The sequence below is a fragment of the Lampetra fluviatilis genome, chromosome 11 (assembly GCF_964198595.1).
Source record: "Lampetra fluviatilis chromosome 11, kcLamFluv1.1, whole genome shotgun sequence".
Taxonomy (NCBI): Eukaryota; Metazoa; Chordata; class Hyperoartia; order Petromyzontiformes; family Petromyzontidae; genus Lampetra; species Lampetra fluviatilis.
In genome coordinates this window covers 6,188,203-6,213,545 of record NC_136285.1, presented here as the reverse complement: position 1 = coordinate 6,213,545, position 25,343 = coordinate 6,188,203, and the positions used below count along the sequence as shown (strand labels likewise).

The window sequence follows — 25,343 nt, the reverse complement described above, 5'->3', positions numbered from 1 at the left end:
ATAAAAAACATAGAGAAAGAGACACCTTATAGCCTGAACAGACGGTTGGGGCAAATGCAGTTAACGAGCACATGTGAATGCTGGCATGGCACACGAGGGGGTGGGTGGCCAGTGGCGATGTTTATCCATCGCACCAGGTACTCATTTGAGGCTAAGTCGACCCAGGATCAGTTCAAATAATCATCACTGACTGGTTTTGGCCCTGAGCTGGAATCGAACTCGGGTCACTGGATTTGTAGCGCAGCGTGCTAACCGCTATACTACTGCTCCTTCACGCACAGAAAAACACACACACCAACAAACAGCACACTCACGCAGACGCGCCTGCTCGCATGTTAATGCTTCTCCCGGTGACAATGTGTTATCATCTCGCTGTCTCTTGCTCGACTCCCACCCAGGTCCACTCTGTCATCGCCAATATATCAGGGCTGGAGTGAACAGCGGAGGAAGATTGCTAGGATTAGCGTTGGGGGTTAGCATTGCGCTTAAGTCCTTGAGCGTGCTGAGCTTCATAGCCAAAGTAGGAATTATTAGTTTACCCAGTTGTTTATTCATATTTGTTTATCTGAATTCCCCTTTTCATAATGGATAACAGCATAATCCAGAGCTTTAACATGCGCATTAAATGTATGCGTTAAAAAAAAATTTCGTGGAAAGTTTATAAACGAAGGCTCTATAACTTTCCTGGCAAAATGATGGCAATAAAAAAAACAATTATTTTAACGTTATTTTTTACTCCAGCATTGTTGCTTCAATACCATCATATGTAAAATGTAATCCCAATCGATACAATGTACACACTGTCATCGTTTCTGGCCTTATTTACTTCAAATATTTCCCCAGACTATACAGCTGGTTAGTCTAATGGTCAGTGGGCACTCACCTCTTGACTTCACGCTTCATAGGTTATAATCTTCGTTCTGCCCCATGCTGTTGCACCCTGGGAATGTTGTAAAATAATTGCACCACCGTCTGTTGTTTTTTGCGCAATCATACGAGGTTCCACGGAGTTTTTTTCAAAGGATTCGTACCCATTCATTCCCTTTGCCTGATCATGAGACATTTTTTTTGAGTGAGCACATGACCCACAATGAGAACACTTGCAAAGCGCAGATCCTTCTGCTTTGTAAATAATATAGAGTAGCAGTTTGTAGGGAAGCTGATATTGGCAAAGCTCAATTTGATCACGAGAAGCAACATGTTTTGCAGAGGAAGCATTTTAATCAGCGGGTATTACCTACAATGGCTTGTGGATCAGAAACATAGCAGCTGCTCAAAAGTGTGCGTGGAGAGATGTATGCTTGGGATTACGCTGAGAGACGGCAAGGGGACACAGGTTGGAGGGCATGTGCAGGTGGAAGACACAATTATGACTGTTAAGAAGAGTAAGAGGGCTTAAGCGGGATGTATCGCTGGACAAAGGCGGTGGCTTGTGGGCGAAACTAACTTAAGGAGCGGCAGCCAATGGAGGAAAATCAACCAAGAGCACATCTACTGTGGAGATGGAGCAATGAGGATAGGCACATTTGCTAGAGCTGGGTGGATTGGTGGATTGCAAGGCCATGGAGGATGGTGATGGCTTGAGAAGGCCTTCATCTAGCAGTAGATTTGTCATATCTGATGATTATGATCGTAATAATACATTATACATCACGCGGATATATTTCACAAAGTGGACGCGCTGATGGGCCTTGTCATAACATTGTAGAATTTCCACGACCGGTTCAATACTACAAATGGAAATAAGTGCACCCAATGCTATCATTAAGCATGGAGTCGTTTAGAATTTTTGGGGACATTGTAATACGAAATATCACATTCCATTTGAACTGAATTGTAATAACTCTTTAAAAAAGAATTATGTAATTATATCGTCCAATAACGCAGCAATTGCAAATATTAACAGCAACGGCTGATCACAGGGAAGCCATACGTCATTAAGCATCGACTGGATCATGATCGTAATCAAGCAATAATGCACCTCGTTATGTCGGTTATTAAGCTGCGCACACATGTACGGAAATAAATAATAATGCACCTTCATTAGATAATTTTAATCGAGTTCTTAGCCCCTTGAGGGCAAAGAAAGCTGCACTGCTTTAATGCAGTGGCTCTGCTCCAGTTATTCTCAACATAGAGGGCTCCGTGTAAAAAAAAAAACCGGTGACGCTTCAGATATATATATTTCCCCCCACCACTTACTGGTGGAATTGTTTCACGTTGCAGAGACTCTGGGAAGCGCCCGGGACATTGTAATGCGCCACATGCTTACTCAGGCACTGCCAAAATGGGACGTCGCGTTCCGTTACGTCCAGTCTGCCGCAGTGGGCCACAGACATTGAAGTCGCCCTTAATAGGACATTTTTTTTAAATAAAAGATTTCTGGTAAAACATTTCGTCAAGTAATATTTTTAGTTCTGTATTTGCAGCAAAGCCTCAACTGAGTTTCAAAGAGTATTTTTTAAAGAGGTTTTCTTGGAATGTTTGTACAATTCCGATCTGACCATGAGGAAATAATGGTGCTCCTCCCTTTATACCAAGCTCTACACAGCATCCCTTCAAGCTGTATTCAGAGTGGTGCATCTTGTCTCAGTCATCTGAAAAAACTAATTTTATATAATATTGTTATTTTCCTTAATAGTTGGGCTCGGACAAATGAAGTGAAAACCCAAATTAATTATGTTTTAATCTTGATTTGAAGCTTTCGTGACTGCAGGAATCCATACTCTTTGGTTCTTTCGGTAAAGTCACATAGGTAGAAAATAAAATAGATTACGATGTTTCGGATTATCAACACAAGCGTCCGTTGATGATCAACACAAGCGTCCGTTGATGATCAACGGACGCTTGTGTTGCGCCCAAAACGTCGTGATCATTATGTTTTGTTATTTTTGTGTTGTCACTTGGTGACCAAAATCTCAGGCTCAATTATACATTTGGTGGTTCTGAGATAGAAGTGGAAGTCGCTATCACTGGTTCGGTTTGTCCATGGGGAAATTAATCAGAATGGGACATCTTGTTTATGAATGTGATTTACTTGTAGATTACAGACATTGTAGGAAAAGTACAGCACTTTGTTGAGCATTAACGCTTATGTAATACATGTTTTCAAGATTTAAAGTGTAGTTGCTTGCAATGTTGGCACAATAGCTATCAACAATAATGTCGTACTTTAGAAAGATTTTACAAAACAACCCTGAGATGAGTCTGTAAAGACTGCCGTGGCGTGTATTAGTATCTGGGGAGAATAATCACAAGGTGACATGCAAAATGTCACCACTGTCACCCTAACTGCACGCTGCATCATAACCCATAACCATGTAAAAAGCTAAAAAAAAATGGCACCAATAATCATGCCCTTCATGCCCTTGTTCGGGGCAGAGAAATAAATTCTGACTTAAAGTTAGAGAGAAGATTTTACAATGTTTGTAAGATAAGAAAAAAGTTACATTGTTTTCAAGGGCATATTCTGTGCACCAATAACGCTTTTTTTTGCTATCATGCAAATTAGAAAAAAGACACATTTACATTTATATAGACTGCGTTTATATCCCGATGTCAATGCAAACTTTTAGTTTCTTCTTGAATTATAATTTCCGTGAAGTTGAAAGCCAGGTATACATAACGTGTACACGAGTTCGCTATGTACCGTGAAACTGAGGTTTTTGTATTGAAGTGTCGTAATCTGAGATGGTAAATGACCGAATTAGTGTCTCATATCGCGTACGAGTTTGTTGGAAACAAAAAGTGGTTTGGCTGGGCTGAAAGCGGAAGGGAGGGGGGAGATGCAAAAGAGCTCAATGTTACACTGGTTGCCTCGCAGACATAAATGCCTTTGCAGATGCGACCCTTTTCAAAAGTTAATTGCACTCAACCGCTGACAAGTGCTATATTACTTACAGGCATTCTGCATGCCAAAGTTGCTCTGAAAAATTGAATTAATGTCTGCTTTTGCCACGTTAAACAAGACTGTGCATCTCATCGCAATTGTTGTCAACTTGTGGCAATTTCAGCACTGTTACTCCATGTGCCATTCATAGGCCGCATAATATCCATGATTAAATATGATTTCAGCCCCTCTATGTTTATAACATTACCGTAGAGGAATTATCATCATCACCTCCTCCATGTATAAAATTACATAATATAAAAGTGATTAATTTTAATAAGTTAACGGTTATGGGAAACAAATCTAATGTCAAGGTTATCTTATTTCCACGTGTCGTTTAAATACGAGAATAGTAATGATCAAATGCTGCATTCAACCAAATGTTTGTATGAATGGTATCGTTATGGTTATCATTTATTTAAAATCTCTTTCATATTTAACTCAGAAAATGAAATAAACATAAAGGACGACCTTCATGGATATATTTAATTGAAGGGATTTTTTGTGCCATAAATGCCCAGCAGATTAGAGAGTCCTGTGGCTGTGATGGCTTTTAATCAAAGTGGAGCGTCATTTAAATAATGTCAATAATCCCTGCCTAAGTATTATCAAGCAAATGTGTTATTTCATTTATGCCATCTTGTAACCTGCCAGGTTATGCTTTCAATTGAATGCATGGCCTTTGAAAGCATTGCTTACATACCGTTACATTCAAGTCTCTATCCATTACTTAACAAATTGAGAACATGCTGAGACTCGCTAAATGCTCTGCAGATATTCTTGGACAAGTGGTGGGAATCAACCCGTATTTCTAATGTCTGCTGCATCAGTGAAGATCGCACTAAATATTTACCAGTCCAGTCGCCAAATCCAAATAAGGCACACACCTGTGTTATTTGGAACACATCTGTCCCACCACGGAACATTTTCAAGTATTTTCTTTACACCTCATCAGTCACACAGCATTCTGGGAGTGCATACTTTTCACTAGATTTTTTTTAGCAAGCAAACTCCGAACAGCTGGCGAAGTGCCAGCTATTCATAGGAAAGGACCCTTTTTGTTCAATATGGGTCCTTTTTCGACGCAAAACTATAGAATTAAAAAAAGTCATCAAATGTGGAGAAAATTTGGTCGAGATCGCCTCTGCGCAGCCTGCACCAACGAACAAAGTAAAAACTCTCAACAAGGGTCAGGAGTTGGCCCGAGCAGCGATATTTGATGTTATGCCAAGTGAGGAAATGAAGAATAGGGCAGTGCTCGTCTTGGAATTGAATCACAATGGGACATGCGGGGCGGGAAGAGATTGTGGTGGGGGAGAGGAGGGGGACGACAACTTGCACCTCTACTTTGGCTGATTGAGAAGCTGTGCTGCTGCTGGGGGAGGTGGGTGGGTGGGGGGGCGGAGTGCTCATAACTGGACTCAGAGATGCGTGCAGGCAAAAAGGTCAGCACAACGGACCCCCCCCCCCCCCCCACCAGAAACGGAATTGAAATGAGTGTGCGCTCCCACGGTGTGCCATATAGCACTGCTCGGCTTCTCCGTAGTACTGCCGTGACGCCGAGCTAGGCTCTGCGCGCGCACGGCAGGCAAAGCGGTGCGAGAGGACGAGTTGACGACGATTGGGCTGCACGTCGCATCGCCCTCTTGTCAAGCCACCGCCGGATGAGGGGCCTCCCCACACCGTGCGGGTCACGGGGGCTTTCGTTCGACCTTACTTAACCACACCGCTCAGGGAGCATTGGCCAAGACGGGGGCACGCAGACGTGAGAGCATAGAAGGTAAATTTCGATTTAAAGCTTTCGTGACTGCAGGGATTCATCTTCTTGGTTCTTTCGGTAAAGTCACGTAGCAGGGAAATAATAAAATAATAAACAATAAAACATGATACAATAAAAGGAGCATAGAAGCTGTCTCACTGCTGAGACCCCAGCCTATGAAACCTGTTATGCGCGGCGTTCATCCATCCAAGCACTCTCTCGGCTCAACCCAGCTTAGCTTTCTTAGATCTGACAAGATGGGGAGAATTCCAGTATTCCGCGTGGTGTGGTCATAGGTGAGTTGGATGCTAACACAAGCATATAAGGACATCTATATCTAAAAGGGAAACAGTGGGCCGCTTAGCTGAGCTTAACAAAAATCATTCGGAGGTAATGTCAGTGCACGTGATAGGTCAAGCAGGGCAAGTGAGTCACAAGTACAAAGATAATGCTCAAATACCTTTTTATTTGGCCTTATATATTGTAACAGCCCTCTATACTCTCATAAACAAAACAGTCATTGATCAAAGTCTTACACACTGCAGTGGCACGCGTGTTAGGGGACCACCTGTTAAAGCGGGCCAGCACGTGTGTGGGTGGTGTGGTCAGAAATTACACCCAGCCACCCTTTGTTTCCCAAGTGTTGATTTTTGCACACGGTACCGTGCGCTCGCATGAGGCTGAGTCGGCGTATAGTGGAGGCTCGTGATGAGCTCAGAAACCACTTTCCACTTGGATTGTGCAGCATCTAGACCAGGTGTCGAACCTGGCCAGCTGGAATTACAATGGAGCGAGCTAACCGTCAGGCCGTCATTCCCCTCTCCCTGTAATGCGCACCGACACTTACAGACTAAGGAGCAGCAGAGAAGAAGAACCAACTTTCTATCGTGTGTGATCGAATTTAAATGTGTAAGAGACGGCGATGTAGCTCTCCAGAAGTGTTCGCGGGCTGTTCCGCCTTCTTTTCGTCAAGACGTCCGATGCTTCCTTACACGTCCGGGGAGCTTCTTCAGGAATGTATTGGAGGCACGAGCAGCATGCTCTTGAAAATCTACCTCGTGCTGATAGCGGTGTTATTTACGTATAAATTGGGGGTAAGGAGGGAGAGTAATCAGGTACCAGAGTGGACGGGTGGGAGCAGCATTGACTGTGGTTTGCAGGCTCAGGGCTGTGTGTAGGTGGGCGAATTTAACACGAAGCGGCCACCAGCGCTGATGAAGTAAAAGTCGTCCGCGCCGGGCTTTTTTGTTGTTGTTCGGCGCCAGCTTCAGGTGTGGCTCAGTGTGACCGCGTGAACACAGCAGCCTCCATCCATCCAGAGCCACGATGACAGACAGCTTGCCCTCCCCGCTTGGGCAATCAGTGCATCGCGAAGGCGGAGGGCAACTATCCGTTTTAATGAGCAAATGGTACAAAAATGTGTCTGCTGTTATCCGCTCCAGGAAAAAAAATATGGGAGGATTTTCCTTCCATAGCGGCACCTTCTCCCAAATCGGAGAGGGTAAATGAAAGACCCTGCCCCATCCGTGGACAAGAGGGAATTTAATTTGGCTCCAACTCCATTCAGCGCCTGCCTGTCACAGCCCACGGGCAGCGCTCTGAGCACTCGGTTGCATTTTAAAATCCGACGTGTAGCAGCCCTTGTTAAGACGGCGCATTATTAGCATCGCAATCGCTTGCGTGTTCACCGCTATATATTTATTAAGTGCAGCTGGTAATTTGCGAGATTGTTATTTATCCCCCCCCCCCCGCGTATCGATCTCAACGCGCAAATTGAATGAATCGTCATCATCATCATCATTGTCATCGTCACGATTCCTAGCATTGTTTTGTGGTTGGTCGGCTAAATGATGCTTCTCAAAACAAAAACATTGCCATGCTCACCCATAGCGATGGAGAAACCTCGCAGTTTAACAATTGCACGAAGCGGAATATAATTAGACAGAGTCGTGCTGTGCGAGCAATCTATGTTATGGTATTCACAATTCTTCACAATGTCAAAGGGATGAGGGATTATCTTAGCAGCAGGAGTAGCGGCACAGTGGGAGCCAACTCCAATCAGACAATGAATTGTGGCTCTGCAAGACCTCCTACCTCCACCTGCTCTGTCTCTCACATCCACTACTCACCTTACCCCCTGCTCTACTGAGACCCTTCAAGTCTTCATCGCTTCTTGCCCCGACTGCTCCTCTGTGACGTTAAATCCCTCGCCTTCGAATTCCACGTGACCCACAGTGCTGCTGCCAGGATTCTCGGTTGGAGCTCTATAATTGTGAGATCCTTCCGCTGGCTCCCAGTCGAATTCCGGATCAATTATACGATCGTCATCACTGTATTTTTTTTTGCTTGGGCTTGCCCTCCCTTTCTTTCCCATCTCCCATCACTCCCCCCCACCACCTCCCTATCCTTTCTACAGCAGCAATCAGGGTTTGTTCTCAATACCCACAATCAACTGCTGATCAGTTAAGAGTTCTCACTCCTTTCTCTTCTGCTGCCTTTGCTGTCCGGAACTACTTCCCCATTAACGTCTTGTACCGCCGACCCCCTGTCCCACTTAAAATCCAGGCTTAAGAATGTTCTTCCATGCTGATGATGACCTTCGCTATACCCTGAGCCTAATTGTCTTTGTATTACATGGTGGTAGCTCTTCTCTTACCCATTAACATTTCCAAAATGCGCATATAGTTCTATCAGTTTAATATTTTCCGAACTGTGACTGCAATGCACGTGGCATATTCATCTAACCCACGACCACTCATCTACCCTTTCTCTCCCTGATCTCTCTCTCTCCTCAATCTGCTGTACCTCCCATTCGTGTACAGAAACATGACATGCTATTTTACGAGACACTACTTGAATATGAATTCTAAAAATGTAATTTATTGTTCAGACAAGCCTTCAACACTATTTTTTTTAATGACCTATTTTTTTCGAATACATTTTTAAATCATTATTTCACACGCAGCAGGAAAACGTGGGTACGAAGAGACAACCCCTGATTAGCACGGTTAGCTAGGTACGGTGCAAAAGAAGTTCAGCATACGTACAACCCCGCATACAAGGGTCCCAACCCTCAAGCAATCCTCATGCTCTATCTCCTGCTACATCCTGGCCACCTTGCAGCCCAGGAGGTTTGGGATATTTACAAATCTCGACACCATCCGTTTCCGACATTACGCCAGATCACAGCAGTGCAACCACGGCACCTGGCCCGTCGTTCTTGCTGCATTGCATATCGGCAGCCACACGATCCTCCCCTCCCATCAGCAAGGCTGACTACGTACGGCGCGAAAGATGTTCAACGTACCCGCGACGCCGGCACTCGCCCGCGGAAACGCAGCGACAACAATAAAAACCACGCTCGCCTTCCCGTGTAATTAGCCACGCCTGCCTAATTGAACCTTATGCATAATGTCCGTGATGCAGTCACTTTGAGTCTGTTGATGGTCGCCGATGCGGCAATCGACTCATCTCGACGAGCTGCACACGATGCACTCTTCAAAGTTGAATTTATTCGATCACGGATTTATTTTTTTTGCGCTGACGTTTGGCGTTTCGACATCACGGAGTGGCACTGATTTCGGATCGATTGGTTACCCCCAGTCACGGAGTTAAGTAACACCGCTGGGAAAAAAAAATAGCGTCCCAGAAATAAAATACTTCATTGCCTCGGGCATTTTGTATGATTCGGTACCCCTGGGTACTGCCACGGGGATCAAATTTCCGCCAGCTGCGCGACGTTTCGCACTCTGGGCCCCTGACAGGACGCACCGGCGATGCGCGCGCGGCAAACAGAGCCAGGGGTCACTGCGGCAGCGGGGCGCACGAGCGTAACAACAACAACAACACCGATACGTGACAACAACAATATCGATACGTAACAACAATATCGATACGTAACAACAAACCCGATACGTAACAACTAAACCGATACGTAACAACACCGATACGTAACAACAATATCGATACGTGACAACAACAAAACCGATACGTAACAACAATATCGATACGTGACAACAACAAAACCGATTCGTAACAACAATATCGATACGTAACAACAACAATATCGATACGTAACAACAAACCCGATACGCAACAACTAAACCGATACGTAGCAACTAAACCGATACGTGACAACAACAACAAAACCCCCACCACCCCCCGCCCCGCTGGGCTGCCGGGGGGCACCGCTCCGCGTCTGTGACGGCGCGAGTCGCGGCAGGTGCCCGGCCAAACGCGATCACCGCTTGACTTATTCTATGGTTTCTTTCGGTAAAATAATAAAAAAAAGCTTTAAAATACCACGACGTGTCGATCGCAACACAAGCGGCGATTGTGAATTCCTGCAGTCGCGAAAGTTTTAAGTAAAAAAATTGCCCCTTTCACGGCTCATCCGTCCAGGGAAACGCGCTTTGCTGTCTACTCTGCACGAGGTCACACACATTGACGGGAGCGAATTTGCGAGTGACCAAAAACAAATGATAAAAGGAAAAATGTTTATTTCTAGATTTGAAGTTTTCGTGACTGCAAGGATTCATGCTCTTTGTTTTTTTCGGTAAAGTCACGTCGGTAAAAAAATGTAATAAATTAAATCACGACGTTTCGGGCGCAACACAAGCGTCCGTCTTCATGCGCGTATTGAGGCTTAGTAGGCAAGGAAAGTCGCATTTTACGACTTTACTGAAATGTTGTTTGAGAGACCGTTCCATCACGAGAAGGCACACTTGCCAGCAGGATAGAGAAGCTATAGGAGGAACGATCGGGGTCTTTAACCAACAGAGAACATGAGATAGATCTTTGGTCTTTACACGTGAACGCAGGATGGTGATGGAGTGAAGTTCTAGACAACAGCAATGAGCACAGCAGAAGAGCGGGAGCGACCTGCCATCAGGCAAGAGACTCGTGGAGGGGGGGGGGGGTTGAGATGCTACATTTTTATTTCAGAGTGTTGAAACACGCGGACTAGAAACGCCGCTGTAGGTGCTGCAAAACGCGAGAGATGTTGCTGTTAAGACGCAAACGATTTGCAAGTTGTCAAGAGACGAACGACTGATTTGTTATTACCGATGGTGAAAAATATATGTGAGAGAGAGTGAGAGAGTGTGGGTTTTTATATTGGCTTACCCGTTCGTACGTGCTTTATTTTGTTTCCCTCTTCAAGAAGCGCGGCTGCTGAAGGTGAAGTTTAAAGGAGTGAAAACAAAAGAGAGAAACACGAAGCGATGCGTGCACGTGCTTCGAAGCCTTCCTCCTAGCGCGAGCCGCCTCCTCGTGTCATCCGCACGGGGACAGTCTTGTCGGGAGGAGGAGCAGCAGCAGTAGCAGCAGGCACCGTCTTGCATTCCCATTCGCGCATCGGGCAGCGATGGACAGCGCACGGGCTTGTTGCGACACTTCGCAAAAAACAACAGCAACAACATAAACAACAACAACCCGCTGGCTGTCGCGAATAAAACGCGCAAAAGCGGCGGCTGGTTTTAAAAATAATAAAAAGTCCCGGTGACAATTTTCTCTCTTTTTCTTGTTATCGTCGGCAGCAGTTCTTCTTTGCTTATCAAATATGCATTTTTATATTCGGCGGCGGCGGCGTTGTTGTTGAACCCCCGGTAGCCTGGAGGCAGGCGACTTGTCACTGAGAGATCGCGATCGCGCTATCGAGAAAACATTTTTCTGCGAGTCGAATGGCCTCGGCTCTGCGACTCAAAACTGCGCTTTTGTCTCTCTCTCTCTCCCTCCCCTGGTTCCTTTATCTCTGCCGTCTCCTTGCCGGTGTTGCCTCTCTATTCACTCTCCCCCGCCCCGGTTTGTTTGTGCTGAGAGCTCCGCTCCGTCTTTTTAGATAGAGCCCGCTCGCTCGCTGCCCTCCCCAGGCGTCCGATTGGCCGCCGTCTCCCGTCAGTCTCGGGGCAGCTCCTCCAATGGCTGAGAAGCGAGTGGGTGGGTGAGTTGTGGGTGGGTGAGTTGTGGGTGGGATGTGGGTGGGTGGGTGAGTTGTGTGTGGGTGAGTTGTGGGTGGGTGAGTTGTGGGTGGGTGAGCATGGGGGTGGGTGAGTTGTGGGTGGGTGAGTTGTGGGTGGGTGAGTTGTGGGTGGGTGGGTGAGCATGGGGGTGGGTGAGTTGTGGGTGGGGGGTGAGTTGGGGGTGGGTGAGTTGGGGGTGGGTGAGTTGTGGGTGGGTGGGTGAGCATGGGGGTGGGTGAGTTGTGGGTGGGGGGTGAGTTGGGGGTGGGTGAGTTGGGGGTGGGTGAGTTGGGGGTGGGTGAGTTGTGGGTGGGTGAGTTGCGGGTGGGTGGGTGAGCATGGGGGTGGGTGAGTTGGGGGTGGGTGAGGGGTGAGTTGGGGGTGGGTGAGTTGGCGGTGGGTGAGTTGGGGGTGGGTGGGTGAGTTGGGGGTGGGTGGATGGGGGGTGAGTTGGGGGTGGGTTAGTTGTGGGTGGGTGGGTGAGTTGGGGGTGGGTGAGATGGGGGTGGGTGAGTTGGGGGTGGGAGAGTTGGGGGTGGGTGAGTTGGGGGGGGGGTGGGTGAGATGGGGGTGGGTGAGATGGGGGTGGGTGAGTTGGGGGTGGGAGAGTTGGGGGTGGGTGTATTGGGGGTGGGTGAGATAGGGTGGGTGAGTTGGGGGTGGGTGAGTTGGGGGGGGTGGGTGAGATGGGGGTGGGTGAGATGGGGGTGGGTGAGTTGGGGTGAGTTGGGGGTGTGGTGAGTTGGGGGTGGGTGAGATGGGGGTGGGTGGGTGGGGGGTGAGTTGGGGGTGGGTGAGTTGTGGGTGGATGGGTGAGTTGTGGGTGGGTGAGTTGGGGGTGGGTGAGATGAGGGTGGGTGAGTTGGGGGTGGGTGGGTGGGGGGTGAGTTGGGGGTGGGTTAGTTGTGGGTGGATGGGTGAGTTGTGGGTGGGTGAGTTGGGGGTGGGTGAGATGGGGTGGGTGAGTTGGAGGTGGGTGGGTGGGGGGTGAGTTGGGGGTGGGTGGTGAGTTGGGGGTGTGAGGTGGGGGTTGGGTGAGTTGGGGGTGGGTGAATTGGGGTGGGTGAGTTGGGGGTGGGTGAGTTGGGGGTGGGTGAGTTGGGGGTGGGTGAGATGGGGGTAGGTGAGTTGTGGGTGGGTGAGGTGGGGGATTTGGAGGTGGGTGAGTTGGGGGTGGGTGAGTTGGAGGTGGGTGAGTTGGGGGTGGGTGAGTTGGGGGTGGGTGGGATGGGGGTGGGTGAGAATGGGGTTGGGTGAGTTGGGGGTGGGTGTGTTGGGGGTGGGTGCCTTAGGGGTGGGTGTGTTGGGGGTGGGTGACTTGGGGGTGGGTGAGTTTGGGGTGGGTGAGTTGGGTGTGGGTGAGTTGGGGGTGGGTGACTTTAGGGTGGGTGAGTTGGGGGTGGGTGAGTGGTGGGTGGGTGAGTTGTGGGTGGGTGAGTTGTGGGTGGGTGGGTGAGCATGGGGGTGGGTGAGTTGTGGGTGGGGGGTGAGTTGGGGGTGGGTGAGTCGGGGGTGGGTGAGTTGTGGGTGGGTGAGTTGTGGGTGGGTGAGTTGTGGGTGGGTGGGTGAGCATGGGGGTGGATGAGTTGTGGGTGGGGGGTGAGTTGGGGGTGGGTGAGTTGGGGGTGGGTGAGTTGTGGGTGGGTGGGTGAGCATGTGGGTGGGTGAGTTGTGGGTGGGGGGTGAGTTGTGGGTGGGGGGTGAGTTGGGGGTGGGTGAGTTGGGGGTGGGTGAGTTGTGGGTGGGTGAGTTGTGGGTGGGTGGGTGAGCATGGGGGTGGGTGAGTTGGGGGTGGGTGAGTTGGGGGTGGGTGAGTGGGTGGGGGGTGAGTTGGGGGTGGGTGAGTTGTGGGTGGGTGAGTTGGGGGTGGGTGAGTTGTGGGTGGGTGAGTTGCGGGTGGGTGGGTGAGCATGGGGGTGGGTGAGTTTGGGGTGGGTGAGGGGTGAGTTGGGGGTGGGTGAGTTGGCGGTGGGTGAGTTGGGGGTGGGTGGGTGAGTTGGGGGTGGGTGAGTTGGGGGTGGGTGGATGGGGGGTGAGTTGGGGGTGGGTGAGATGGGGGTGGGTGAGTTGGGGGTGGGAGAGTTGGGGGTGGGTGAGTTGGGGGGGGTGGGTGAGATGGGGGTGGGTGAGATGGGGATGGGTGAGTTGGGGGTGGGAGAGTTGGGGGTGGGTGTATTGGGGGTGGGTGAGATAGGGTGGGTGAGTTGTGGGTGGGTGAGTTGGGGGTGGGTGAGTTGGGGGTGGGTGAGTTGGGGGTGGGTGAGTTGGGGGGGGTGGGTGAGATTGGGGTGGGTGAGATGGGGGTGGGTGAGTTGGGGTGAGTTGGGGGTGGGTGAGTTGGGGGTCGGTGAGATGGGGGTGGGTGGGTGGGGGGTGAGTTGGGGGTGGGTGAGTTGTGGGTGGATGGGTGAGTTGTGGGTGGGTGAGTTGGGGGTGGGTGAGATGGGGGTGGGTGAGTTGGGGGTGGGTGGTGAGTTGGGGGTGGGTTAGTTGTGGGTGGATGGGTGAGTTGTGGGTGGGTGAGTTGGGGGTGGGTGAGATGGGGGTGGGTGAGTTGGAGGTGGGTGGGTGGGGGGTGAGTTGGGGGTGGGTGGGTGAGTTGGGGGTGTGATGTGGGGGTGGGTGAGTTGGGGGTGGGTGAATTGGGGGTGGGTGAGTTGGGGGTGGGTGAGTTGGGGGTGGGTGAGTTGGGGGTGGGGGATTTGGAGGTGGGTGAGTTGGGGGTGGGTGAGTTGGAGGTGGGTGAGTTGGGGGTGGGTGAGTTGGGGGTGGGTGGGATGGGGGTGGGTGAGAATGGGGTTGGGTGTGTTGGGGGTGGGTGTGTTGGGGGTGGGTGACTTGGGGGTGGGTGTGTTGGGGGTGGGTGACTTGGGGGTGGGTGAGTTGGGGGTGGGTGAGTTGGGTGTGGGTGAGTTGGGGGTGGGTGACTTGGGGGTGGGTGAGTTGGGGGTGGGTGAGTGGTGGGTGGGTGAGTTGTGGGTGGGTGAGTTGGGGGTGGGTGAGTTGGGGGTGGGTGAGATGGGGGTGGGTGAGTTGGGGGTGGGTGAGTTGTGGGTGGGTGAGTTGGGGGTGGGTGAGAATGGGGGTGGGTGAGTTGGGGGTGGGTGAGTTGTGGGTGGGTGAGTTGGGGGATGGTGGGTGGGGGGTGAGTTGGGGGTGGGTGAGATGGGGGGGGGTGAGTTGGGGGTGGGTGAGTTGGGGGTGGGTGAGTTGTGGGTGGGTGAGTTGTGGGTGGGTGAGTTGGGGGTGGGTGAGTTGTGGGTGGGTGAGATGGGGGTGGGTGAGTTGTGGGTGGGTGAGATGGGGGTGGGTGAGTTGGGGGTGGGTGGGTGATGGGTGAGTTGGGGGTGGGTGAGTTGTGGGTGGGTGAGTTGGGGGTGGGTGAGTTGTGGGTGGGTGAGATGGGGGTGGGTGAGTTGGGGGTGGGTGAGTTGGGGGTGGGTGAGATGGGGGTGGGTGAGTTGGGGGTGGGTGAGTTGTGGGTGGGTGAGTTGGGGGTGGGTGAGTTGAGGGTGGGTAGGTGGGGGGTGAGTTGGGGGTGGGTGAGTTGGGGGTGGGTGAGTTGGGGGTGGGTGAGTTGTGGGTGGGTGAGATGGGGGTGGGTGAGATGGGGGTGGGTGAGTTGGGGGTGGGTGAGTTGGGGGTGGGTGAGTTGTGGGTGGGTGAGTTGGGGGTGGGTGAGTTGAGGGTGGGTGAGTTGGGGGTGGGTGGGTGGGGGGTAAGTTTTGGGTGGGTGAGTTGGGGGTGGATGGGTGGGGGTGAGTTGGGGGTGAGTTGGGGGTGGGTGAGTTGGGGGTGGCTGGGTGAGTTGTGGGTGGGTGAGTTGGGGGTGGGTGGGTGGGGCGTGAGTTGGAGGTGGGTGAGTTGTGGGTGAGTTGGGGGTGGCTGGGTGAGTTGGCGGTGAGTGAGTTGTGGGTGGGTGAGTTGGGGGTGGGTGAGTTGGGGGTGGTTGAGTTGTGGGTGGGTGAGTTGGGGGTGGATGGGTGAGTTTGGGGTGGGTCAGTTGTGGGTGGGCGAGTTGTGGGTGGGTGGATTATGGGTGGGTGAGTTGGGGGGGGGGAGTTGGGGGTGGGGGAGTTGGGGGTGGGTGGGTGGGGGGTGAGTTGGGGGTGGGTGAGTTGTGGGTGGGTGAGATGGGGGTGGGTGAGTTGTGGGTGGGTGAGTTGCGGGTGGGTGGGTGGGGGGTGAGTTGGGGGTGAGTTGGGGGTGGGTGAGTTGTGGGTGGGTGAGTTGGGGGTGGGTGGGTGGGGGGTGAGTTGGGGGTGAATTGGGGGTGGGTGAGTTGGGGGTGGGTGAGTTGGGGGTGGCTGGGTGAGTTGGGGGTGAGTGAGTTGTGGGTGGGTGAGTTGTGGGTGGGTTAGTTGGGGGTGGGTGAGATGGGGGTGGGTGAGTTGGGGGTGGGTGGGTGATGGGTGAGTTGGGGGTGGGTGAGTTGTGGGTGGGTGAGTTGGGGGTGGGTGAGTTGTGGGTGGGTGAGATGGGGGTGGGTGAGTTGGGGGTGGGTGAGTTGGGGGTGGGTGAGATGGGGGTGGGTGAGTTGGGGGTGGGTGAGTTGTGGGTGGGTGAGTTGGGGGTGGGTGAGTTGAGGGTGGGTAGGTGGGGGGTGAGTTGGGGGTGGGTGAGTTGGGGGTGGGTGAGTTGGGGGTGGGTGAGTTGTGGGTGGGTGAGATGGGGGTGGGTGAGATGGGGGTGGGTGAGTTGGGGGTGGGTGAGTTGGGGGTGGGTGAGTTGTGGGTGGGTGAGTTGGGGGTGGGTGAGTTGAGGGTGGGTGAGTTGGGGGTTGGTGGGTGGGGGGTAAGTTTTGGGTGGGTGAGTTGGGGGTGGATGGGTGGGGGTGAGTTGGGGGTGAGTTGGGGGTGGGTGAGTTGGGGGTGGCTGGGTGAGTTGTGGGTGGGTGAGTTGGGGGTGGGTGGGTGGGGCGTGAGTTGGAGGTGGGTGAGTTGTGGGTGAGTTGGGGGTGGCTGGGTGAGTTGGCGGTGAGTGAGTTGTGGGTGGGTGAGTTGGGGGTGGGTGAGTTGGGGGTGGTTGAGTTGTGGGTGGGTGAGTTGGGGGTGGATGGGTGAGTTTGGGGTGGGTCAGTTGTGGGTGGGCGAGTTGTGGGTGGGTGGATTATGGGTGGGTGAGTTGGGGGGGGGGAGTTGGGGGTGGGGGAGTTGGGGGTGGGTGGGTGGGGGGTGAGTTGGGGGTGGGTGAGTTGTGGGTGGGTGAGATGGGGGTGGGTGAGTTGTGGGTGGGTGAGTTGCGGGTGGGTGGGTGGGGGGTGAGTTGGGGGTGAGTTGGGGGTGGGTGAGTTGTGGGTGGGTGAGTTGGGGGTGGGTGGGTGGGGGGTGAGTTGGGGGTGAGTTGGGGGTGGGTGAGTTGGGGGTGGGTGAGTTGGGGGTGGCTGGGTGAGTTGGGGGTGAGTGAGTTGTGGGTGGGTGAGTTGTGGGTGGGTTAGTTGGGGGTGGGTGATTTGTGGGTGGGTGAGTTGGGGGTGGGTGAGTTGTGGGTGGGTGAGTTGCGGGTGGGTGGGTGGGGGGTGAGTTGGGGGTGAGTTGGGGGTGGGTGAGTTGTGGGTGGGTGAGTTGGGGGTGGGTGGGTGGGGGGTGAGTTGGGGGTGAGTTGGGGGTGGGTGAGTTGGGGGTGGGTGAGTTGGGGGTGGCTGGGTGAGTTGGGGGTGAGTGAGTTGTGGGTGGGTGAGTTGTGGGTGGGTTAGTTGGGGGTGGGTGATTTGTGGGTGGGTGAGTTGGGGGTGGGTGAGTTGTGGGTGGGTGAGTTGGGGGTGGGTGAGTTTGGGGTGGGTGAGATGGGGGTGGGTGAGTTGTGGGTTGGCGAGTTGTGGGTGGGTGAGTTGGGGGTGGGTGAGTTGGGGGTGGGTGAGTTGGGGGTGGGTGAGTTGGGGGTGGGTGGGTGAGTTGGGGGTGGGTGAGTTGGCGGTGGGTGAGTTGTGGGTGGGTGGGTGAGTTGGGGGTGGGTGGGTGAGTTGGGGGTGGGTGAGTTGGGGGTGGTTGAGTTGGGGGTGGGTGAGTTGGGGGTGGGTGAGTTGGGGGTGAGTGGGTGGGTTGGGGCTGCCCTCTGCAGCATCAGGCACAGCATAGGGGAGGGGGGCCGGTTCGATGCTTTGGACAAGATGTGAAGCGTTTCATGTCATACTCGGGCCGATGTGCGTGCAGCCTTCCCTAACCAGCGTGACACGTTGACTCGCAGCTGCTCCCGTCCAGGGGCAGCCCTTTTTCGGGGCATTTCAGGGTAAATTGCACATTCACATGCCAGGGTCCAGTCTATCCACAGGACAGCCACTCTTGACATCTGACCGAAGGTGGCTCTCTCACTTTCGTGACTCGGGCGTTAAGCTGAGTCGATTCTCGATTGGGATTTTAACTCGTGACATTTTGTTTGAGGTTGGTGGTTGTCGTTGCTGCACGTGCATTTCGAGTGTCTGGTATCTCCACCTCGGGCTTGACAGAATCGGTGAAAAATAACACAGATTCCACAAGGCTGCACGTACAAATTAACATTTTAATTACAATTCTAACTATTGTTAATGACTTCATTGCGACAACTGAGTATTGATTTGTATTCCCGTTAATTTAAAACCCTACAATTAAATCACAGCCTCGTACGACTACCGCCACCGATTCTGTCAATGCATATTTTTTCACCCGTGAAAACCTCATTGAGTCTCCAAGACACTGTTGCGAGAGAGTTCTACTTGCAGTGTTTGGCCATTTCCTTTGTTAAGTCTTTAGCAGTACGGCAGGAAAGTGGAGAAGATAGTGGGGAACAAAATGTTAAAAACTGGAGAAGTGGAGAACATTTAATAACCTGACGATTTCGCTTTAAATCAATGCGCTGCTTGGCCACCCGTAGATGCACTGTTGGGAGTGTCTCTGATGCACATGCGACGATCCCCATATGATCCACCAGCCCCAGACTATTCAGTCTTTGGATTACACGTGCGCGCCATCACACAGTGGCAAATTATCATCACCGAATCTATAACGACTGAACGCGCGCGCACGGTGCAAGCGCCTTCGTACGTGATCCCACCGGCTATCGGGCCGTGGCAGGAAACACAAGTGCAAAGTTTCCACAGTGTAAAATTGCGCTCGCATAATCCTCCTCTCCTGGGGAGGGGGGGGGATTTTTCATCGTAATGGTTTGTGTTGTGTTTCAAGTGACCAGCTCGATCCCCCATCCCTGAAATTGACAGCGTTAAGCCCGCGTCGTTAATAATGCACGCCTTCCCTTCCCTTTTTCACATTTCAAACTTTTGTCAGGGGTCATTTAATCTCCCCGTCATTCAATCAAATTGTTGTCTTTCATTGTTTTTACTCTTGACGCTCTTGCTTGCGTGAAATTGCAAAGTATAAATCGTGTATGTTTGGGGAAGTGTTGGTGATCAGGTGAGTCTACATTCCCCTGAGATCCATGTGTAATACCTGGTTGGGATTTACAGCCTCGCAGGATACTAGAATCTCAACCATGTCATGGCTCCCCCCACCTTAAACGTAAAGTAATATCCGTAATGGAATTATACTGAAGGAGCAAAAGCAGAAATTCATGGCACTGATCACAACAGCCTGTCATATGTTGCGCTGGCCTCAACTAAACTAACTCAACTTTTAAAATATATTTTACCAGGTAAGGCCCAATGAGCTATATAGCTCTTTTTCAGAAGGGACTTGGCCTTAAATGATAGCTCAACAAAGTGGTTTATAATGTGGACATTTACAGCAGCCAAATACTCTAAACACATGTTTCTTAATTTGGAGGGAAAAACCGGAGGACCCGGAGAAAAATCCACGCAACCACGGGGAGAGAGAGAGAGACGTGCAAACTCCAAATATACAGCAGGCAGGCCTCAGGGTCGGGATCGAAACCGCGGCCTCATGCATACCAGGCGAGGTAGTTAACATCTCGCCACTCTGAGGCTCATCGCCAGCGATTACCTTCACTCGAAAGTGAAAGCCAAGAGATCCGTGGCCTTTGCCATTAACGCTACCACCCCTTGCCATCACTGCGCTCACGCTGGATCCTGTAGTTGCAAAGTCTACAGCTGACCTCTATCGGTCACTTTTGCCCTCTCTTCACCACCGTCTGGCTTGAGGTTTTCCCCTTGGCTACTGATCTCTGACCACACCTAAAACACTTCCCTGCAAACCTCTGTTCTGAATTACCAATTTCTCACTGTGTCCTGCAATTAAATTACTGCCATCCTCCACATCCATACACAGGTATTCAAATTCCAGCAGCTTGACCCCTACAGCAGCACAGACATTACACTCTTCAAATACATTATTACATTTGACCTCAACTTTCCCAAATTCCATTGAGACTAACAGTTGCATGTAAAATTCAGCAAAATAGCTCGCAATTTCTAGTGTAAACAAGACAATAAATAATCCCACACCATTTTACGATTTTCATTATGGAGTAAACATTAATTTAATTTAATAACTAAAATAACCCGATGCACGCTCCTATTAGGTTATCTGACAACTCTGCAGCATTCGCATTCATCGTTTACAAAGAGTGGCGAGCGACGTCCTGACCGCACGTACGGGATGCCCGGCCACGGTTGTCATGGACGCGTGGCGTCGTTGAGGCTGACGTCAAATGCCACGCTCGTGGACCATACTCGACGTGGTGGGATAGGATCTAGATTTGAAGCTTTCGTGACTGCAAGGATTCATACTCTTAGTTTTTTCGGTAAAGTCACGTAGGTAACAATTTTTAATAAATTAAATCACGACGTTTCGGGCGCAACACAAGCGTCCGTCTTCATGCGCGTATTGAGGCTTAGTAAGCAAGGAAAGTCGCATTTGACGACTTTACTCAAATGTTGTTTGAAAACCGTTCCATCACGAGAAGGCACACTTGCCAGCAGGATAGAGAAGCTATAGGAGGAACGATCGGGGTCTTTAACCAACTGAGAACATGAGATAGATCTTTGGTCTTTACACGTGAACGCAGGATGGTGATGGAGTGAAGTTCTAGACAACAGCAATGAGCACAGCAGAAGAGCGGGAGCGACCTGCCATCAGGCAAGAGACTCGTGGAGGGGGGGGGGTTGAGATGATACAATTTTTATTTCAGAGTGTTAAAACACGCGGAATAGAAACACTGCTGTAGGTGCTGCAAAAAAAATGAAATTAAAATTAATAAAAATAAAATAAAAAAACACGACGTTTCGGAGGCAACACAAGTCTCCGTCCCACCTGATGTCGGAGACTTGTGTTGCCTCCGAAACGTGTTTTTAATTATTTTACTTTTATTAATTTTAATTTAATTTTTTACCTACGTGACTTTACCGAGTAGGGATAGGATCTAACTATACTCACGAAATAAAAAAAAATTCGTTTAACACGGAGGCTTTCGCCACTAATATTATCCATATTCGAGGTTTTTGGGTTAGATGGCATATTTATATTTAAACGATCTAACCCAAAATCATCGTATGGATAAACATTGTTTTTTTATCTTCTTGGTTCTTTCGGTAAAGTCACGTAGAATGGAAATAATAAAATAATAAAAATAAAACATAATAAAATAATTCTCACGACGTTTCGGCCACAACGCAAGCAGCCGTCCTCAGGTAGAGAGCAGGTCATTCAGACTCTGTCTACTCGACAGACCTGCTCTCCACCTGAGGACGGCTGCTTGCGTTGTGGCCGAAACGTCGTGAGAATTATTTTATTATGTTTTATTTTTTATATTTTATTATTTCCATTCTACGTGACTTTACCGAAAGAACCAAGAAGATGAATCCCTGCAGTCACGAAAGCTTTAAATCTAAATTGTTTTTTTGTATTTTACTAGGTAAGGCCCACTGAGCTATATAGCTATTTTTGAGAAGTGACCTGGCCACAAATGATAGCGCCACGAAGTGGCATATGATCACGTGGAAATTTAAAGCAGCCAAATACTCTCTTAACGCACGTCGATTCTTAACGTGTAGGGGAAAAACAGGAAGAACCGGAGAACATGCAAATTCAAAATATACAGCAGACGTCAGGGTCGGGGTCGATCCCACGACCTCCTGCATACCAGGCGAGGTAGTTAACATCTCGCCTGGCGGCGTCTCCTGGGGACTGCTGCGCTACAGCAAGTGGTAAGCGACCCATGATAATGATGATGACGGCGTAGATGGTAAATGTGGCAGAGATGTAATTTCGTTCCGTGACATTTGATGAAACATTTGATAAATTTCTCATTAAGTTCTGGAAAGTTAATATATACAGCCCTGATAAGCAGACGAGATACCGATTCCAAAATATCTGCCTGGGCAACACCGTTTTCAACATAGGCTCGCTCAATGTCCCGGCCACGACACAGCTCAAGGATTAACGCTAATGCACCGATCAATTAACACATCTCAGCACTCGATACAGCCTAACGGGGCATGAGTGTGCACTAAAAAAAAAATCTAAATCCCCATGCGATTCTCAATGCGCGGAAGTGTATAATGTTAGTGTCGTAAGCATCAGAGCAATCGGGCCAGACATATTGAGAATGTTAAACAATCCTCGTAATATACTTGCCAAAGTTAACACACATAAACGTGTGTAAGTTTTGTACCTCTTCACGTGGTGCTTTATAAACGTTGCTACAATAGCAGTCAACTGGGTTAAATTCAAGATCATGCACAACAGCAGTGGCAAGTGGTGACTGAACAGGGCTTGGGCTTCCCTTGGATCTGTTCAGCCTTAAATTAGTACCTAATGCAGTGTGTAAATATTAGCACGGAAAAAAACATACATGGTGTTGACTACATACCTCCTTGTGAGCCATTCAGACCTTAATAGGTGCATGCTAACATTACGTTTGTCTTTTGAATAATTTAACGCGGATCCCCATATATATGTGTCCGATGCTTGTAAAGCGCTCACCTGTGATACCTCAATGTTACAGTGATTCAATTGGCATGCCGCATGTGACGGGATACACGTGGGTGGGCTTCTCCCACCACTTCCCACATATTTGATCAGAGTGAGAGAGTTGGCCAAACACCCTCGAGCAGGGCTCTCCAGAGTTCCCGCTAGTATGTGTGTGTGTTGAACTTGTTTCGTGCCGTACGTAGACAACCACGCTAATAGGAGTTGCGGGGTAAGGAGAACACACTAAACGCAAAAAGCAGTGAGAAAGAAATGAGGCCCTTCCGCCAGCATCGATGTGAGCAAGCAGTTGCAGGGCTGCACCTTTTACTGATACCAATATATCATCGAAGGTGATTCCAGTGAAAGGTCTGAGTGTGTATGCTTCAGTCGTGTACGCTATGGTCTCTGGTGCCTGCTGAAGCGCCGAGAGTTGGGCAAGGTTTTCCAGGGCAGCTGCAGGAAAAGTCTGATGGATGGGAAGCCTCTAATGGGTTTTACGATGTCCGTGTCCATTGGAACCCACGGGCGATAGAAATTCCCTTTCTGTGGACAAAATCTCGCCTCTTGGTAGCCACCACAATCACGTCCAATTCTGCTCCAAGGAAACCTCCATTAGTGCTCCAGGCCAGTGCGCACCCACACCCACGTCCTCTGAAGGTCAGTTTTTGACCCTGAGTATCCATAATGGATGGCATGTGGCCTCACACTTCAAGAGTCCAATGTGGCCCAGTGGCCCAGGGAGCTCGTAGTGCTTGGGTCAGAGCACTGAGCCCGCATAGCTGAGATCCTAGTTCGAATTCTCACTGCCATCCATGATTAAACTTAGTGCTTAAGTGTATTGAGAAGATTTTCTCAGACTGCTGCAAAAGACTGCACGAAAAAATCATCTATGTTTGAGTTTTCACTTAAAGTAGTTCAGCCCAGCTCCTGGGGATAATGTTTCAAAAAAAGTAATCTGCGCTTATTAAAAAATGAAGCAGAGTTTAGTGCTGGGTAGATAAGGTCAATGAAAGTTACTCCAGAAGCAACGATTTTGTTCCAATCTCATCTGTTTCTTGACATGTCATGATCCTCTGCTGATTGAGAACATTTTGGAAGGATATTCAAATGCATCGGAACATGAATCCCAAAGCAGGATTGGGATTCGTTTTCCAACCAAAAATTAAAAATGCAACACAAATACGGAAAACTGGGGGGGGGGGGGCGGGGGTGTGGCTGGCCCCCACACGTATTGCATGGCGAATAAATAATGTCCCCTTCAACCATGCGGACTGTTGAGGCAAGGAGTATCAGCAAACACCTATTAACACCAGAATGAAGTACATAGGGTGGTATGATCAACACCATTGCTGACCGAATTGTTGATTTTAAAATGTCTCACCAGGTACTCACTTAAGGCCGAGTTGACCTACGGGAGGCCCAATACAGTTTTTATTTTTTAAATACTACGTGTCGCTGACCATAAATTATCCACGGGGTGGGAGTCGAACCCAGGTCATTAATTTATAAGTGCAATGCACCAAGCGCTACAACACCACTTCCCCTGTACACACACAGTGGTCCACACATAAGCCAATGGTGCCCCCCCCGTGTGAATAGAAATTCGAAGAGGACGGTTCAGGAACCCTGGGGAATGGTGGTGAGTGCAGGCGCTCACAACAAGAAAGGGGGTGGCCAAGCTCCTCGTGTCCAAACAGGAAAGTGCTTTGATTTTACCAGATCGGATAGTCAACCCTGTTTGTTTCTACTGGGTCTCATCCCAACATCCCCTGGAGGGATTTGACATGCATGGGTGCTTGGCAGTGTCACAAAGGCTCGCGCATGTGTGAGCTGCTGATACCACCGCAGTTGTGCTTGTGAGATCCTGTTATTCACGTGTGTGTATGTGTGTAGTGATGGGGAGTGGTGGCACAGCGGTTAGCGCACTCCGTTACGAACCCGGTGATTTTAGTTCCCAGCCATGGCTTGACGTCAGTGGAATGTGGTATGAGAACGTAGGTTGACTCTCGGCCTTAGTTGAGCACCTGGTATGCTCTCTAAATATCACCAGTGGGGAGATAAAGGTGGTAGGCGTGTGCCTTTCCACACCATGCCCTTGTCTGCTGTGCCACCCTAGCAGGTACTTGCTAGCAGCACTTGCCTATGATGATAAATGAGTATTATTTTGACATTTCTGTGCGTGCATGTGCATGGGTGAGGATGGCCTTGGTGTTCTGGTTAGCACATTGCAATATGATTCCGAACCCTGGAGAATGTTGGATATTATCTAAATATTCCCCCCCCCCTCTACATTGACTCAGCCCTAACTCGTTATCACCACATGCGTACTGGTTTTAAGAGGCACTCACGAACAGCACTCGCCTAAAGGTCGGTAAGGCTGTTTAGAGAATCTTTGTTTTGGCGAGCGGTGGGGCAGCGGTTACCACACTGGACAGTAATCCTAGACACTCTGATTCAATAACACTGGCCAACACACTTTTTCTGGCATAAGGTATTCCAACGGTTCTAAGGTAATTTTGGGGTGCTGATTCCAAATCTGGCATCAGTTTTCGTCTATCACATCAGGTTTTTGAGATATCAAATATTGCATTTTCAATAAAAACTGCAGAAGAAAAATATTAAATAAATGTGGATATCTACATAAAATGATATTATAAACACACTATCCTAAAAATACAGCACCATATTTTAACACTAAAGCAGTCACTGACTCGCAACAACTTGCAATCATAAGTGACAGAGTTAATTTCGGGTAAAATCAATGAAAATGGGGTATGCCGATAGCATAAAAATGAGATGTGATAGAGCAAATCTGAGATCAGATTTGGAATCAGCACCCTGAAATTGGTCTAAAACAGCTGCAAAAGTCCAGGCCA

General features: G+C 50.0%; 2 protein-coding genes across 5 annotated transcripts in view; one reads left to right on the top strand and one right to left on the bottom strand.

Moving 5' to 3' along the window:
- Nucleotides 1–11,524, bottom strand: part of LOC144934743 (leucine-rich repeat neuronal protein 1-like) — a 51,156-nt gene extending 39,632 nt beyond the window's left edge. Inside the window, exon 1 of the mRNA XM_078860846.1 lies at nucleotides 10,773–11,524. The gene's annotated coding sequence lies outside the window, so the exon portion shown is untranslated. The remainder of the gene's footprint in view (nucleotides 1–10,772) is intronic.
- Nucleotides 1–25,343, top strand: part of IMMP2L (inner mitochondrial membrane peptidase subunit 2) — a 382,842-nt gene that overhangs the window by 150,337 nt on the left and 207,162 nt on the right. The gene's annotated exons all lie outside the window — the stretch shown is intronic.